This window comes from Talpa europaea (assembly GCF_964194135.1).
Source record: "Talpa europaea genome assembly, chromosome: 5".
NCBI classification, from domain to species: Eukaryota; Metazoa; Chordata; class Mammalia; order Eulipotyphla; family Talpidae; genus Talpa; species Talpa europaea.
In genome coordinates this window covers 134505212-134524532 of record NC_140071.1, presented here as the reverse complement: position 1 = coordinate 134524532, position 19321 = coordinate 134505212, and positions in this window count along the sequence as shown.

The window sequence follows — 19321 nt, the reverse complement described above, 5'->3', positions numbered from 1 at the left end:
CTAAAACAGGTTTCTGGGATTGGGTGGCTAGCACATTTGAGGGGCTCACCGATAGTCTTTGCTTCAGGAAATAGGACACTGATAATCTCTGGCATGCTGTGACACGCCGATTAGTCAAATAATCACCGGTGGTGGCACAAGATGAAGTACAGATGCAACAAAGGTGTTGGGAGATCAAGTGGCTATGACACTTAGTCTCTATGGCAACAATGGTTATTACAAAGACTGTAGCAAGCAAGAAGAAAAAAATGGAAGGTCTACTTCAGAACAGGAATGAAAAAATTAGAATGCATCTATAGAAACCTGAAGGAGACTCTCACCTCCAGCAGTCTCAGGGCAGAGATAAACAAATATCAAGCCCAAGGACTGAATGTATCTGCACAGTTGTCAAAATCAGCTAAAAGAAAAATAAATGCATATCTTATGCTAAAACCCTTCATGGGAAAGGAATAGGACTATAAGATATTTTGGCAAACGAGAAAGGACAAGAATTTAAATCTCCAAATTCCAGGCATTCTCACCTGAGATTTGAAAGGTAAGATATTGGACTTAAGTATCCAGGAGTGGGGTTCCCATACAAACTAGCTAATTGAAGTTTGGTCTCAATGGTGGTTTACAATTAATGAGGAAGAAATGCTAGAAATTCTCTGGCATAATGCAGTGACTTTCAATCTTGGATGCACATGGAATCACAGAAGAAACTTGTAAGAAATTAATATCTAGGTCCTCCCCACATAGTGTATTATTTTGTCATTCTGAGGTACATCCTGGGCACTAGGTCTTCTGAAGATCCCCCAAGACACCTCATGTGTAGTCAGAATGGAAAATCACCCTATGGTGAAGGTTTAGGGAAATGGGAGGGGTGCTTGGTACAGGTCCTCAGTCCCTCACCTAGGACTAAGGGGCTAGACCTTGTTTGCATAACCTCCTGTTAGGGATCCAAAACCTGATCATTGAGAAAATTCAAGAAAATTGGGAAATATTTAGCCAGTCTGACCAGAAAAAGACTGCCCACTGTGAGCTTGAAACTCAGGTAAACAAGATGTCTATCCTATCTGTATCATTCTCATTTGCTTCCCAGAAATCACAGCATTCTTCAAAGGCCAAGCACAATGTAGCGATGACCACAGCACAGGAGGGTATGCAGAGATTCTGAGCCCAGTCAGCCAGACCCAATTCTGAATCCTGAAATGGCAGTATCCTCCTGGGGAAACAGATAATCATCCCTTGGATAAAGCAGAAACTTTGCCCATATATCCACCGGATATGGGTTTCCTACCTATGCCTATGCTCTTCAGCCGTCACCACAACTACGAACTTGAATAACGCTACAATGCTCGCCAAGCATTCCATGTATTTCCTCTGGAACTGATAAGGCATGGTGCTCACGCTCATGGAATTCGCTGGTCTTGGCAAATCACCCATCTTCCAAAGCCGCTGGGTAGATAGAGCTCAGAGGCTTGGCTATAAGACAAGTTACAGGAGAGGGTCTATTTACAGAGATGTGGGCAGAAATAACAAAACCAACAAGGAATGGGAACGTGTCCAGCTGTTGCCAATGAGAAGCCACCGCTATCCTTAGGACCAAAGAGGAGGAAATCTGATAATCACTATCACTGAGTGTTGATTCCATGACGTAGAGTCAAACCAGTGAGACCTGGCACTGCTAAGCCAGGGCACCATTGGAGGTGGGGCAAGAAGTAAGAGAATGAAGACTCAACATTTTAACCTCTCTGACTCATCTTACCATTCCTCGCTGTGCCTTCTTGGTCAAACACAACTAGAATCCAATGGGCTGAATAATCAGGAGATCACCATCTGCAGAAGTCAGAATTCTAGGGCAGAGAACAAAGCAGAGACCAGCAAAGAGAGATCTGGAACATGGTTGGGATGAGGAAATAGAGTGGGGTTGGTGGGAGGGCAGAGGAAGGTGAGCAAATAGATAAAAATGAGCACTCCAAGGAAATAATTTTCAACTGATTTTGTTTCTGAGCAAAATGTAAAACAGAAGACTGGGCCTCCCTGGTGGTACAAGGGGTTATGATGTAACCTAAGAAGCTGTCCACAGACACTGCAACTTGAGTTTGATCCCCAGCCGGGGAGCTACCCACATGGCACAGCAGACCTCTCCTGGCTTGCCCGCTGCTCCCCTCAGCAGTGTATTTCTGTCAGTTCACCTGTTCTGCTCCCCACTCTATCTCTGGTGAATCCTCTCACCCCCTGCACCTCTGTCCTGTATCCCAGTTCTTGTAAGCATAAATAAATATTAAAAAAAAAGAAAAGAAAAACAAAAGACTCAATGGAAGCACATTAAGAAAATTAACATTTTCAAAAAAAAAGCTTCAAATCAAAAACCATAGTAACAGCAAAGATATTAAAAATGCTCTTAGAGTTAACATATTTATAACAGCTCCAAGAGGCTGGAATGAATAGTATAGCTTTGATTCTTGTTGCCTTTTGATCTTGTAGTACATGTTATCTTTTGAGCTTTGGAATAATGAATACAATGGTGGATTTTCTTGCATCTCTGCAATGATGTCTTTGAAAAAGGTAATTACTATAAATAGGCTCATTTCAGCTAAAAATTATAATATGAATTTTTTATGTAAGAACAATAAATCAACCCAAACAGCTGCCTCACTATTATTCATCATAACAAACTTATGATGTAGTCAATTGGAAAAAAATGCAATTTTCCTAAAGTGCCTCTTTGAATTATTCAAAGTTTCTGAGGCAGCTAATTAATTTAGAGCACATTACTAAAATGAATCAATGAAAATAAACAAAATACTGAACAAAAATAGAAGTTCAGATGCTAGTCTTATACTAGTTTCTTTGATACTTTGCTTTATCCATCTGCCCCAAAGAGGAAATTGATGAAATTGATATTCTTTCAAAAGGATCCTATATATAACCAAATGCATATTATCAATGGTGATTTGATAAGCACCCCATAGAATACTCTCGATTACTAATTGAATTTGTTTGAGGAAAAGATGTTTGTCACTAACAAAAACTGAAATCAGAAGAGGGACAATATTAAATACACCATCATTTCAAATGCTTCCTTATTTCACCCAGTTTTTGTTTGCAAGAGGCAACCTACTTCTAATATTAGAATATTTACATCTCTTATCTCTCACATGAGATCTCTGTTTAGTAAGAGCATCACAAAAGGAATTATGAAGAGTAATAAAGAAATCCATGTCAGGATGGAAGACAAATGTATTTTTTAAAATCATATCTACTAAATTACTAAATTGCCATTCATTCCTCAGGCTAGAGTCACATGTCCCTTTCTTAAAACTTCTTTCTCCATTTAATGTAAATTCAGCTCAAACCCATCTAATTTTATGAAAGCAGAGACACTAGAGACATAATTCTAATCCCATGTCTGTCATTAATATATTACATGACCTTGGGCAATCTCTCAAACTTTATCTCCTTCATCTATAATATTCTCAACGCAGTAGTAGCTTGCTTCATAGTCTTGTTCAAAGGAATAACTAGAAATGTCTGCCAGGTATATTGAAAAAATTAAGTGCTAGATATGTATTTAATTTTGAGATGGAACCTTTGTAATATTAAAGGATCTGATGCAAAAAAAAAAAAGAAAGAAAGTCATTTAATGGGAAACTGAATTAGAGCAATTAGAACTTTTCTTCTTAGGCTAATTAGAAATTTAGGAATAGGATTTTTTTTTTAACTTTCTCATGGTACCTATCTCAGTCCATCCAGGCTACTATAGCAAAAATACCAATTAACTGAGTCGTATAGCAATGAAAAAAATATTTCTCACAATTCAGGCAACTTGAGAAGCCCAAGATAAAAACTGTAGCATATTTGGTTTCTGGTGAAAGCTATTTCCTGGTTGACAGTCAACCATCTACCATGTCCTCACCTGGACTAATGTGAAAAAGAGCTCTCTAAAGTCTTTTTTTTAGAAGTCTTTTTTATAAAGGCACTAATCCAAATCATAAGGGTACCACTCATATGATGTAATCACCTCCCAAGTACCATCATCCAAAGACCTCTTTCCAATACCATCAAATGGGTGATTTTAGAAAGAAATGCCGATTTTTTAGATTTCATTCAAAGGATTTAAAAAAAAAGGTAGCAAGAATACTAACTCACTCATTTTATTAGGCCGTCATTACCCCAACACAGAAACTGGACAAGGAGATTTAAGAGATCAATATCTTTCCTCAATATAGTTGCAAAATCCTCAATAACATATCACCAATTTAATCTGATAATCAGAAAACAAATTAAATATCACAACCAAGTAGGACTTATCCCAGGTATTCAAGGCGAGATCAGCATTTGAAAGCCAATTAATGTAACCCATTATATCAACTAGCTAAAAAAGAAAAATTACATGATCATAGCAATAGATGCATAAAGCATTTCACAAATTCAAATACCCATGATAAAAACTCTCAGTAAACCAAAGATAGAGGGAGACCTCTTCAAATGATAAAGTTTATCTACCAAAATCCCACATATAATAGCATACTAATGGTGACTCTGGCTACTCCAAAATCTAGCAAGTTTTGTTAATGAATAAATTTTATTTTTTTGACTAATTTTTTAAAACACTTCAAGGTCCATTAAAATCTGAGCAGAATTTGTACCTATACCCCTAAGGCTACACATTCACAGCTTTCCCCATAATCAGTATCTGCCACCATGGTGGCACTTTTTTTCCAATTGGTAAACACACATTGACACATCATAATCACCCAAAGTCCATCACTTACATTATGGTTCAGTTTTGGTGTTGCACAATTTGTGGGTTTGGATAAATGTATGAAGACATATATCCATCATTACAGTATCAAACAAAGCAGTTTAACTGCCCTAAAAATCCTCCTAAGTATATTGTAACGGGAATAAAGACTGAGAGGGGGAAAAAAAAAAAAAACAAAAAAAAATGGTTCTATCTTCTTTTGAGTATTTTCCTGACTCTTGATTTTATTCTCTTACAGGACAATGCTTACTGAATCTGCCCACTTATTCATCTCACTAGGCTTTGAGTAATAAGCACCTTCCCTCAGCCTCATCCAGAAACTATCTATGAAATTAAGTAATAAAGACAAAAGGCAAACAAAAATAAGCCATTAATTGTTGTTTGCAGAACCTGGATGTTCTCTCATTGAAATCTTTGATCACGAATCATGTTTCTCCCCAGATCGTTATAAACCAAGAATGATGACTGCTATCATCTCCACTTGATTCATAGCTGCATAACATAAATTAATTTTTTTTAAAAGGCATCTCAAGTAAAGGCACAGAATTTCCTGGTTTGGATGCCTTCATCTGACTGAAGATTGAAATGGTAAATAGATAATTGGTCATTTGGCAAGCAAGCAAAGGAATAGTTAATAAATGATGCTTTTAATAACCAGATAGATGTACAATGTTAAGACAGAGGTTATGCCATTATATCACATTCCAATATCACACGATTTATACAATTAGGGCAACAAGCTATTGATACCCGGGCAGCAAGGGGCACTAAAATTGGCCAAGGGCAGTGCCCAAATAGCTTGCTGGTCACTGTTTGAGTTTTTCACCCATGTGCACAATTGCAAGACTACTCACGTTCAGAGAACAACAATAACTGGATTTATCTAACAAACCAGGGAAAACAAAGAGTTACTGAGGCCACAAAGGGCCGATTACCTCACCTGAAGCAGTGTCCCATGTTTTAAAGTCCTAAACACAAAGGCTCCCATGATGGTGTCTTCCCACCACTGAGGGCCTGGAGCACTGGCAGCCAGACTAAAGGCCAGGATCCAACTCAGGAAGACAGCAGAAGACACAACAGGAGAGGCTCCCCCGAGCTGCTGAGATGTGCCAGCACAGCACCCGACAAAAAACTCCCTAAATAGTAGCTACAGTCGCCAAAGGACCGACAAATGGCCACACTCATGCAGCTCAGAGAAGCGCCCAGTACTGGGGTCTTCCCTTCCAGGCTATAAGAGCAGCAAAGCTGGGAACTGTTTCAGTCCCTTGGCTACCTACCTGCAAAGCCTCCAAACTTTTCTTCCCTGAGATTGGCTGCTGGAAGCCTCTCTGCGTCCTTCAGAGGCCTGCAACAGGCTTGTGGAAGATGCACGTGGCGGGGCTAGAAATCACTGATCCCAGAATTGCTGAAGATGTGAAAACCCCGAAATCCTGAAAGCTGCATCCCAAACACTGAATCCCTGGGCTGCTTCTTTGGTCTTATTTCTTATCAAAGTCTCCACCCCCACCAATACTTTGTTGATATTTCCCTGGGGCTATTGATCCTCACCAGCACCTTCCTCCAGGGCAAGCCACCTGTAACAGGCTGATTTCAGCCCCCAGTTACATGATCATCAATGTGTTTTTTTGTTTGTTTAAGATTTATTTATTTATGCATACAAGAACTATGGTACGGGGCAGAGGTGGGGGAGGGGGAGTTGTGAGAGGATTCACCAGAGACAGAGAGGGGAACAGAACAGGCATATTTGCTGAAATACATTGCTAAGGGGAGCAGCAGGTGAGATAGGAGAGGTCTGCTATGACATGTGGGTAGTTCCCTGGCCAGCCAAGGATTGAACTTGTGCTGCAGAAGATGCAGACAGCTTCACAGTGTTGTTCTTATCCCCTTGTGCCACGAGGGAGGCCCTATCATCAATGTTTCTAGCAGATCCAGCGGAATTTTTTTTAATGTATCATCTTCCAAGCTGTCAAATATTGAATGTGACTGTGAATTTGTATATTTGGCCAGATAAAGAGGTTGAGAAAAGAAAGTAGGAGACAATGTGATTTATTTTAAGAACCCTATTAATGCTTTTCCTGTAAATACCTATCTATTAACTATATCCACTCACTTACTATTGTCTATTTTAGTTCAAATGTGTGTTTTGCTTATATTCACATGAAAACAAGAGATCCAGATTACGCTGCTTTTTGAGATGAATTTGAAAACATCACCAGGAATCAGAAACTCAGTAACTCCCCTTGTGGTTACTAAAGATCACACCTGTTCAACTAATCTAGTTTAGTTTTGAAGATTGATAGGCATGGGAGATTTCAGAAGGGTAAAATATTTAAATTACCTTCATTTAATGAAACATTGGTTCTGCCATGAAACATTGTATGTCATGCAGCACATACAAATTAATGAAGAAAATGTGGTTGGGATGTCATATACCTGCTGAGCTGATACATAGCTGGTTGGCAAATGGTGTTCACTAAAGGCTTTGGAGATAAGAAACATGACTATCAATGTTTCCTAGAAGTCAAAGTTACAGTCTTGGTTGCATTTATATCTATTATCCATAATCTTATGCATATTTTTCAACAAGCCCAGAGTTCTCATTCATTAGACTGAATTATGATTATAACAACATTTAATGCAAAGAAATCTAGATAAAAAATAAATTTACCTGAATTTATTTTTCAGGTAATAAAAATAATATGGACAATAATTGGTAATATGTCTACATGAATTCAAGGGCATCATTTTCTTGAGTTTCTGTTTTATATATATATATATATATATACACACATAGATATAATGATGTACTTTTCCTTTATTATAGCTGATGTTTTATTAATCAAGAAACTTCATAGACTCATGATTGAACTCTTCGAAGATATTTTAATTCCATTGTTATCTTTATGTTATTTACTGTGCTTCTGTTATTAACTTATATTTGATTTTATATTAATTTCAAGGAGATAACACTATATTCTAGTGACTCTGCCCAGAAAGCAGTTATCAGAGGTGAAGATGGACTTAAAGCGCTGATAAGATAATCTAAAACAAGTAGCTGATATTACAGAAACAAAAGTGCCTGTTCAACAAAAACAGGCTTTGTAGAAAGAGACACAGGGGACCACCAATAAAAATTTCATTGAAAACTACAATAGAGGGAAATAATCACAATAATAATAATAATATGCCTGAGGAAGACTAGTACAGGAGGTAAAAAGAGAAATGAAGTCAAATGTTCTAGGATTCAAATGTAGAGGTTTCATGAAATAATCAGACTAATACTCGGCCAAAATATAAGGGAATAAAGGGCAATCAACAATGACATTCCTGAAGCAAGAAGAAGCCGCTGCAGAACAGATTTAGTTCAAGCACATGAGTGGGCTGTGAATAGTCTTTGAAGATAACAAAATAGAGATTAAAACAGGTCATTTATATTCAAAATACAATTGCTATAAACTCTTCAAAATTGAAATTCCAAAGATATGTTTGCAAATCACACCTCAATAAAAGTAGACATAAAAGTATGTATATAAAGCACTCAAATACACCGAATATATGAGAAATTGGGATATTCCCAAAAATATATATAAATATGTTTGGTCAATAAATGTAAATTAGTATGACAAGAAAACATAAAAGTAGAATGATAGCAAGCCACATCAAATCAAATGGGAGCAAAGGCAAATGCATAACATTTAGTGCATTTCTTATTAAACAAGAGTCTTTGGACAGACACGGACAGAGCATTCAACTCGAGAAGTCACAAAAAGAAAACAAACCTCAGGAATAAGGAGGAAAGAGCCAGAATAATAACTATAAAACCAGAAAAATTAAATTAAAATTAATAAACACCAAAGCTGAACCTTAGAAAACTAACAGCAAAAGGCACAACTGTCTCAGTTATCTAACCAAGTAAAAAGTGAAAACATTATTATTTAGAAATAAGAAAAATATACTGCTACAAAAAAAAGAAAAATCAGACCCAAAATGTGTTATAGGACAGGGAGAGGGGCAGCCCAAACCCCGCAAACCTGCCTATTCTAAATGGGTTCTGCCATCCGCCGCATCAACACAAAACACATGAGACTTTAATGGGAAGGAACTTTAATAAAACTAGGAAACAATACAGGTAAGGCAAAGAGTCTAGTTTCTAAATGAAGCACCCAAAGTTACCCGTCCCCTCGTGGGTAAAACTCCATCCATATGGGATCAGCCCAGAACAAGGCCCCAAAGCCTGCTACAAGTCTAAAGCATCTTCCAGTGGGGACCCACAGAAAAGGGTCACAAACAACCGGACAAGCCCGGAAGGAAAAGAGCAAAATCAACATCAAGATAAAAGCTGCCATTGTCACCTCCCCACGGGTTTCACCCACATCTGTGTCACCCAGTCCACGACCAAAAGACAAGCGCAGTTTCTTCACGTGTCTCTAGGCTCCATGCACCTCCTCCAGGTCTCCTGGCTCCATCCTGCTTCCTTCCTCAGTCTCTTCTGCAGCTTCTCCTCTTCCTGCTCAGCTCCACCCTCCCTTGGATGGGGCAGGGAACCTCCCCCTTTCCTGGGGACCACCCTGTTGCAAATGTAGTCCTTCACTCTAAGTCCCACCAAGACTTCATACTAACCAATTTTCAGTTTCAGCCTATCCCAACAGAGGAAAAGCTAGTCCATTTGGAGTCAGCATTTATGAGGTAATACAAACCCCCTACCAACTCCCCCCACACCCCACCTTCTCCGACGGATTATTTGGCTAATAAAATGTCCCACCCCCTTTTCAACTATAAGAATCTTCCACTTTGTATAAAATGTTCCTGTACCTTTGTACTTGCTAGTTGGAATACTTTGTGATTATGAATTATTTAATAAATTCAATGACATCTCTAAAATTAACTAGGCTCATTTTTGTCATTCAACAACATAACACCCCCTCAAAAAAAAAAAAAAAAAAGGGTAAGATTTTAAAAGCTACAATATCATTCATGAGTCACTGCTACGCATGATAATCCCAGTGAAATGGATCCTTTTTCTAGAAAACTGAAATTGTTAGGAGGCAGACTGAGGGGTACCCTAGACCCCCAAACCTGCCTGCTCAAAATGGTCTGCCATCCACCACAAAAAGACAAACCATACTCAAATGTGTAAGACCTTTAGTAGAAAAGAACTTGAACAGAATGAGTGTGCAGTATAGAGAAGGGAAGAAAAAGAATAAAGTTTCCAGATGAAACACCCGGTGTTACCCATCTCCTTGTGGGTAAATGCTCGGCCAAACAGGGTTGGCCCAAAACCAGGCCACTGAAGCCAGAAATCCTGTCACAAGCCTGAGGTACCTTCTAAGGCACTTTCCTATGTGGACCCATAGGACAGGGATGGAAGGCTCCAGGCAAGTCTGGAAGGAAAGGAGAAAAAATGCAAATCAGGGTAACAGTGTGATTGTCAGCCTCCCTGTTACAGGGCAGCGAAGAGGAGCACCCCAGACCCTGCAAACCTGCCTGCTCTGAACAGGTTCTGCCATCCGCTACATCAACACAAAACATATGAGACTTTAATAAAAAGGAACTTTAATACAATTAGGAAACAATACAGGAAAGGTAAAGAATATAGTTTCTAATCAAGCACCTGAAGTGACCCGTCCCCTCGTGGGTAAAAGTCCACCCAAGCGGGATTGGCCCAGAGCAAGGCCCCAAAGCCTGCCACTAGTCTAAAGCACCTTCCAGTGGGGACCCACAGAAAAGGGTCAGAAACAACCAGGCAAGTCTAGAAGGAAAAGAGCAAAATCAAAATCAAGACAAAAACCGCCATTGTCACCTCCCCACGGGTCTCACCCACATCTGTGTCATCCAGTCCATGACCACAAGGCAAGCGCAGTTTCCTCATATGTCTCTGAGCTCCATGTGCCTCCTCCAGGTCTCCTTCTGGCTCCATCCTGCTTCCTTCCTTCCTCAGTCTCCTCTGCAGCTTCTTCTCCTCCCTTTGCTCAGCTCCACCCTTCTTTGGGTGGGGCAGGAACCTGGAACCTCCCCCACTCCTGGCGACCTCCCTGCTACATCCCCAAGGGTCTCTCACCCGGGTCTCCTTCAAGTGTTTCCTTCCATGTCCCCGGAGTCCCTGGCAGAGAAATAAGCCGGGGTTCTTCTTCACATGCCTCTGCTCCACCGGCCTCCTCCAAGTCTTTTTTATCTCCTCTGAATGCGCAGCTCCACCCTTCAGCAGGTGGGACTGGGAAGCTGGAACTTACCCTTTCTTGGGGGATTGATTGCACTCTTACAAAATTGCAAAAATTGACTTTTAAAGAAGTAGAAACTCTGCATATGCCAATAGATGTGTGAAAAATTAAAAGACTCATGAAAGAGTTATTATCTGAAGAGACAGGAAGCTCAGATGGTTTTTTAACCCTTCCAGACTATGAGAAGGACTGATAAGCTGGTGCTGTTAGCAGACCTTGCAAGAAATGTAAAGTGTCACAATTCACGTTATCAGATTAAGTTGCTCTTCTCTTATCCATTCCTGGCCCCTAGCCAGCCCCAAGGTGTTATAATTTGCGATTCATTGCCTCAAGGTTTTTTTTTTTTTCCTTTTTTCTTTTTGAATGATTCTCCTCTTCTGCAAAATCTCATTGAAAAGACTATTATTAACTTATTTCCTGGTGGCAACCAGGTTTTGCTTTGAAGGAAGACAGAAAATTCTCTGAAAGTGGGAAGGAAGGAGATTTATGATTCCCTAAAACGTGAGTGCCTGCACAATGCCCTGGCATGGTCTAAGAAGCAGTAAAACCTCTGAGGAAATAGTAGTTTGGTGACCTGAGACCCAACAGTTGGTGGCTTGGGAGCAACAGAAGAGCAGAGATGACGGATAATAGGAGGTGTGGACCATGGATTTCATGAGACCTTTGAAACCTTACACCATCTTAGTAATAGAAAGGAGGCTCAAGAACAACTGGTATTGTTCTTTCTACCAACCTAGGGGCATATGTTCTTGAATCAATCAGAATCCAATTGATTGAAAGATAATTAAACTATAATAATTCTTTCACAATTGAATTTTTGCTCAAAATCATACCTACTGCATACAGATTTTTTTTTTCAATCTTAAATACATTTCTGTACTGAAATCCAGAAGAGTGAAAAAAAAAATCAAACAGGATTAATTCTACAAATGTTAGAAAGGCTAAATATTGAAAAATATATTTACATAATTGGGCGAATTAACTGTCAAATTAAGGAAGGTATGATTACACCGCAAACCTTACTCCTGATTTTTTTCCCCGACAGCGATATTGTGCATACGGTCTTTTACAAACTCCAGGAGTGTATTTTGCATGAAAGAATGAGTCTCTTGAATTGAATCAATGGTTCAGGAAAGATGGAAAAGGTTAATAACTTATGTAACAGGGTGGTGGGAGGTTCCAGTTTCCCTGCCTTACCCAAGGAAAGGTAACCTGAGCAGGGAGGAGAAGCTGGAGAGATGAGAGACGGAAGGAAAAAGGATGGAGATCAAGGAGACCTGGAGGAGGAACAAGAGGCAGAGAGACATGTGAAGAAGCTGCACTTGTCCCGGCCTTGGACTTGTACCCAGGACGTGGGGGATGTGGAAGGAGACACTCAAAACAAGAGACCCGTGGGGAGATTAACAATGGCAACATATATCTTGATTTTAATTTTGCTGTTTCCTTCTGGACTTGTCTGGCCATTTCTGCCCCATTTCCTAAGGGGTCACCACAAGAAGGTGCCTTAGATATGTGGCAGACTTTCGGGCCTCAGAAGCCCTGCTTTGGGCCAACCCTATTTGGCTCTACATCTACCTATAAGGGGTGGGGTAACTTTGGATGCTTCATTTGGAAACTATATTCTTTGTCTTTCCCTTCTCATCTCTTTATTGCATACTAATCATAAAGTCCCTTTCCATTAAATGTCTCACACACTAAAGTATGTTTTGTCTTGATGTGGCAGATGACAGAACCTATTTAAAGCGGGCAGGTTTAGGGTTCCCGGGGTGCCCCTCACCCTGCCCTGTAACACATATGGCATTGATGCTGGCTAATTAGAGTGGACACCAGCCGTACAACAATCAACACCACCAGATCACTATCAGTTCTGGCCAAGAGTACTCAGCTCAGCTGAGTTCCATTGGAAGCCCAGCATTACTTTAGCTCAACCTACCTCAGCAGCACTTGACACAATTATGTGAACTAGTGCAGAAACACAGACACAGTGCACCCCCTCCACACAGCCAGCCTACTGGACACAGGAATTGCTCAAGGCTACAGGATATGACTCCAATAGGTCCAACAGTCTATTGCCCGAGAAGTTACAAGTTGTCATCAGAGAATGATAGACACTGAGTGAAGGAATTGGATATTTGAGTGAGTCTCTGAACTCTCAGGGCACTGGAGATGCCCAGGCATGCTGTATAAAAAGGAAAATGAAGCTTGAAAGTAGATTGTGTAAGATGGAGGCCAGGGCAAAGATGGGGTTCAGAGTGGGGGGACTTGAAACTGCTGCCACCTGCATCCCGGAGCCGGCTCTGCCCGGTTTGCAAGGCCCCTGATAAGCAGCTGAAAGAACAAACAGTTCCAAGAGAAAAAAACTTCTTTGAAAAGCAACTTCAACTCAGCATTCTCCACTTCCCTCCAAGGCCAGACCCTGCCCTATAAAAGCTTGCCCTTATTCCCCAATGGGTGCGACTTCTCCGACCCCCGCAGGGGTCGGCGAACTTTGCCTGGGAGCCCAATAAATTTCTTGCCTATGAGAAACTTAGCCAGGCTTTCCTTTTCTTTACCACACCAATCCTTTCAGATTGGAAGGACAGAAAGGAGCAGTCTGGATTTCTAATCCTGATGTTCGGTTTTCTCCCTATTGCAGTCAGGGCTTGACCAAGAAGCAGAACAAATAAGATATTTAGGTGTGTAATAAGGAATTGACTAGGGAATTTGCTTACTCAGTTTGGGGGGCTGGCTAGGAAGTCTCCACAAGTCTGTCTCCACAGCTAACACTTGCACCTGAAGTTCCCAGGGCACAGAGCCTGGAAGAAAATGTCCCCAGCAGATGGGAACGCCGTGAGAGTAAACTGGAACTCTAGGAGGAAGCCTGTGTCATCTACCCCCTCCCTGGCCCACAAACTTTCAAAGTTTGTGTAAAGGCAGGAAGGACACAGTGCAGGTTTTCGGATCCCATGCAAACCGGGTAAAGGAGGAGTCAGAGTCCTCAGTGGTTTTTTGCAATTCTTTTATTGGGATTCACCAGGCATATGGCAGGCAGGGGTGCTGGCTGGGAGGCTGGCAGGCCTCCCAGCCCCCAGCAAGTCCTCACTCTATCTGGGCGCTCTGGTGTTCTCTGCTTCTACTGCTGCTGCTGGTGTCCCCATGACGCCGCCCTTAAAAGCACAGTCTTAGCCCAGGTGAATCCCATCTACCTCTGTCCACACCCTATTCCAGGTGCCCGCCATCAGGCATGCATTCAGGACAAGGATCCATCATCTATCCTGATGGCGGAAGGACAGAAAAGCCTGACATTTTCTTTACCCTACAGTTTGATTCTGAATTTTCCCTGGTGACCTGTAGAACTATTACTACTTTCCCTGTGCTTTTCTTATAATAAAAGTAACGGACCCCTTTTTCTTTCTTAATTCTTGAGCTATTGATCTTGTAATGAGTATCTCCCAGAAGCTGTTATCCCTCCTCAAGGAGTTGAACACATGTGTGCACACACACATAGCCAAGAAGTTAGAGAAGTAAAATATCTAGGGAGAAGAGAGCACTGCAGGCCAGCTGCTACTTCACCCCAAAGGAGGTAAGTCAGCAGAGCAGCAACAATATGGGTGCCCTACATGTGACTGTCCTGCCTTCCTCTTTCTGGTTCTCAAGAGAAACATCTTTGTATCCAATGCCAATGAAACAAACCTTTAAAAGGCATTCTGGAAAATGTAATTCACCCTTAGCTATACACGCACATTACAACATCATCACATTGTGGTACTAACTCCAGTGTATCTTTGTAATGATAACAACAAATAATCACTAATTTATGCAGTAAAGACTATAGTAGATGTAGTAGGGGGAAGATATATGGAGATCCCAGAATCAGATCACAAATGATAACACAATAGTAATAATAATAATAATAATATAAAATGGCTTATTTTTATGGTGTTTTATATGTGCAGCAAAATATACTCAAAAAACTATATTCATAAGAACTACTAGAAGACAGAATTAACCTGGTGGGTTTGTACTGTATTTCTTAACCATGTGACTGAGGGGTAACCAGGGACCCCAAACTGCTAAGGGGCACATCCTAAACGGGCTCAGTCATCTGTGCACAAAAAGGCAAAGAAAGCATAGCCTTAGTGGGCCTCCCCAGTGGCGCAGCGATTGAACGCTGTGTTGCGAAGCTGCCTGCAGCCTCCGCAGCGCCGGTTCGATCCCCGGCTGCTCCCTGGCCACCGGAGGAGGGTCCCGCATGGCGCGCAGACCTCTCCTGCCGCCCGCTGCTCCCCTCAGCAGTGTACTCCGGTCCTTCTGCCTGCTCTGCTCCCCGCTCTGGCTCTGGTGAATTCTCTCACCCTCCCGCGCTTCTGACTGTACCCAGTGCTTGTATAAATAAATAAATAAATCTAAAAAAATAATAAATAAAAAAGCATATCCTTAGTGTAAAAAAAAAATATTTAATTTGTATGCCAAGAGAGACAGAGAGAAAAACAGAGACAGAGACAGAGCTAGAGACAGAAAGAGAGATGGAGAGAATTTCAAATAACAACAAATTCCAAAGATTACACATCTCCCTCATGGGCAAATGCCCAGCCAAACAAATTTGACCCAATGTGGTGGCTAAGTCCCAAAAGCTTGCCACAGAGCTAAATTACCTTCTGGCAGGGCACTACAAAGAGAGGGGTTAGCAAGTCCCACGGGCCCAAATTTCAAAATGTAGCATATCATCCACCAGGAGGTCAAGACCATCCACCAGGAGATCAAGATCATCCACCAGGAGGTCAAGATAATGGCTACCATTGTCTTCCAAAATGCTGAAGTCCCAAGAGCAGCCTCGCCATGTGTCTCTCACCCACATGTCTCCTCTCTAGCCTCTCCTCCAAGTATCTCTCCCTCACAGGTCTCACCTTCTTCCCACCTCTGTTTACATGTTCACCTTGCTCCTTTCCAGCTGCCTCCATTCAAGAAGTCCAGTTATGGCATCCGGGGTCACTTCACATGACATGGAGGTATATTCTGTAACATTTCCTAAATTGACTCAAATACGTGGTAGATAATGTTTTGTTGGGAGAAGCGAGACGGGGATAATCTTTAGTCTAAATACAAAATTGGGTACAGGACTTCTCAGGATTCTTTCCAGCTACAAGATTGTATTATAAAGCAAAAATTCTTTAATTGCACTTATTCCCATGGCTTCAATTAGCATATTCATATTAAAAGTCTTTTCAGTCTAAGAAAACATATCCATAACTTGTTGGCTGGAACAAGTGTTTTCCATGAAATGCCACAGGAAAATAAAATAACTTTCAAAAAGAATAACTGCTTCCAAAATTTGACTTGGAACAGATACGCAATACTTCTGCTGCTTATGAAAAGCACGAATGCTCTGACCCTAAAAATAGCTTCTTGGTTTAGGCAAAATGACTCAGGGTTACACTCTGAAAATGAGCAAAAACCGAGGCACTATCAAACTTTCGCCAAGTGCCCTGGACCACTCCAGCGCTGCGCCAGATTTGAACAATCAGGAGATGCCCCCCTCTCTCAGTCATGTACTCATTATACAAAAGAGCTGCCACTGTGACAAAGACAGTCATTTAATCTTGTCCTGCCCTTAATTTCATCCCCATGGAACAGGTACACAGGTTTCCCCTTCCCTCCTAAAGGACATTGTTCTTATGAAACCTTTGGAAACCTGACATGGCATAAAGAATCGACTACCAGGCCTCCCTGATGACCTAGGGGTTAAGTCTCAGCGCTATTAAGCTGTTGCGGCCACTGCAGCCTAAGTTCCATTCCCAGCCAGGGAGCTGACCCACATGACACAGCAGACCTCTCCTGTCTCGCCCACTGCTCCCCTCAGCAGTGTATTTCAGTCAATCTGCCTGTTTGGCTCCCCACTCTGTCTTTGGTCAATCGTCTCACCTTCAACATCTCTGGCCTGCACCCCAATTCTTCTATGCAAAAAAAAAAAAAATTCACTGCCATTAATTTATATGGAAAAACTTTTGTGTGCTTCCAGAATAGCCTACAAAATTATACTAAATAGCACAGAGAACTTAAAATATCACTAGTATAGAGTGAAAGCGGGAATGATCAAGTACCTACACAGTGTCTATAAGGTAGTTCTGGGGAAGGAGCTCGGCAAAGTTACATGGTTACATGGGCTGCCCCAGACAGCTGAGCACCGGTTGTACTTTTGGGCTTTGATCCCAACTATTTTAAGTGAAAATCCTCTTTGGATTTCTTTCAGTGAGCAAGATCGTTTCCTAACATAGGTCTTTCAAAAAAACCAACTGGCATAATACAAACTTTCAAAAAATGGAAGTTTGCTGTATTTAAATTAAAGAGAATCAAAAAAGGGACATAATATAAAGGACCATATTGTTGTGGGTTCAGCCATTATTAAACATCTCCCATACCACCATGTTAATTATCTGTGTTCATTGGGAAAATACAGACATTGGCACAAAGTAACACAATAGTTAAAATCACCAAAAATTGAACAACCTTATTTTATAATCTATCTTTTCATAGGTCCATATATCATGTATATGTGTATCTAGATATTCATATATATGTATATGTGTGAAATATTAAATATACTGTTTATCTGAATAGTACACATTTATAGTTTAATGCATCACATCAGTCAAGTCACTATTTTTTTAAAAAATATTTTTTATTTATACAATATCTGGGGTACAGGCCAGAGGTATGGGAGGGTGAGAGGATTCACCAGAGACCGAACGGGGAACAGAACAGGCAGACCGATGAAATACCCTGCTGAGTGGAGCAGCGGGCGAGACAGGAGAGGTCTGCTGTGCCATGTGGCACTCTCCCTCGCCAGCCAGGAATCAAACCGGTGCTGCAGAGGCTGAGGACAGCTTCACAGCGCTGCACTCAACCCGCTGCACCACCGGAGAGGCCCCAAGTCGCTATTTTTTTTTTTTTTGAAGATTTATTTATTTACGTTTACAAGAGCTCAGGTATAGGACAGAGGCATCGGGGTGAGAGGGTTCACCAGAGAGAGCGGAGAACAGAACAGGCAGATTGACCGAAGTACACTGCTGAGGGGAGCAACGGGCAAGCCAGGAGAGGTCTGCTGCACCATGTGGGTTGCTCCAGGCCGGGGGATTGAACTCATGCTGCAGAGGCTGGGGACGGCTTCCTATGTTGCATCTCAACCCCTTGCACCACAAGGGAGGCCTCAAGTCACTATTTGTAGCATGGAACATGCTGTAGGGTAAGTGATTATCAGGCTTTTCTGCCCTCCCACCATTAGCATTAACGATGGATCCCTGGGATCCAAGATCCATGCCTGATGGCGGACACCTAGAGTAGGGTGTGGGCATGCAAAGGTGGGTACACCTGCATGGTATTGGAACAAGAACAGACATACAGACCAATGGAATCGAATAGAAAATCCAGAAATAAACCCACAGATTTATGGTCAACTAATCTTTGACAAAGGAGCAAAGAATATGCATTGGAGCAAAGAAAGTTTGTTCAATAAATGGTGCTGGGAAAACTGGGTCGCTACATGCAAAAGAATGAAGCTTGACCACCACCTCACACCATACACAAAAATCAACTCAAAATGGATTAAAGAACTAGACATAAGACCTGAAACCATAAAATATATAGAAGGAAATATAGGCGAAACACTCTGTGATTTGCACATCAAAGACATCTTTACAGACACATCACCCAAAGCAGTGATAGTGAAGGCAAAGATAAACAGCTGGGACTACATCAAATTAAAGAGCTTTTGCACAGCAAAAGAGACAATAACAAAAACAAAGAGAAACCCCACCAACTGGGAGAACATTTTTGCACACAACACTAATGATAAAGGACTGATCACAAAAATCTGCAAAGAGCTGATGAGACTCAACAACAACAAAGAAAATAATCCAGTCAAAAAATGGGCAGAAGAGCTTAAAAGAAACTTCTCTGAAGAGGAAATGCAAATGGCCAACAGGCATATGAAAAAATGTTCAACATCACTTGTCATCAGGGAAATGCAAATCAAAACTACCATGAGATACCATCTTACGCCAGTGAGAATGGCACATATAAAAAAACTAGCAACAACAAATGTTGGCGAGGGTGTGGAGAAAAAGGAACTCTTCTGCACTGTTGGTGGGAGTGCAAACTGGTCCAACCACTGTGGAAAGCTGTGTGGAGATTTCTGGACCTACTAAACATAGAGCTTCCATATGATCCAGCAATTCCACTCCTAGGTATTTACCCAAAGGACACAGAAACATCAATTCCAAAGAGCACCTGCACCCCTATGTTTATAGCAGCACTGTTTGCAATAGCTAAGCTTTGGAAACAACCCAAATGCCCAAAAATAGATGACTGGATCAAG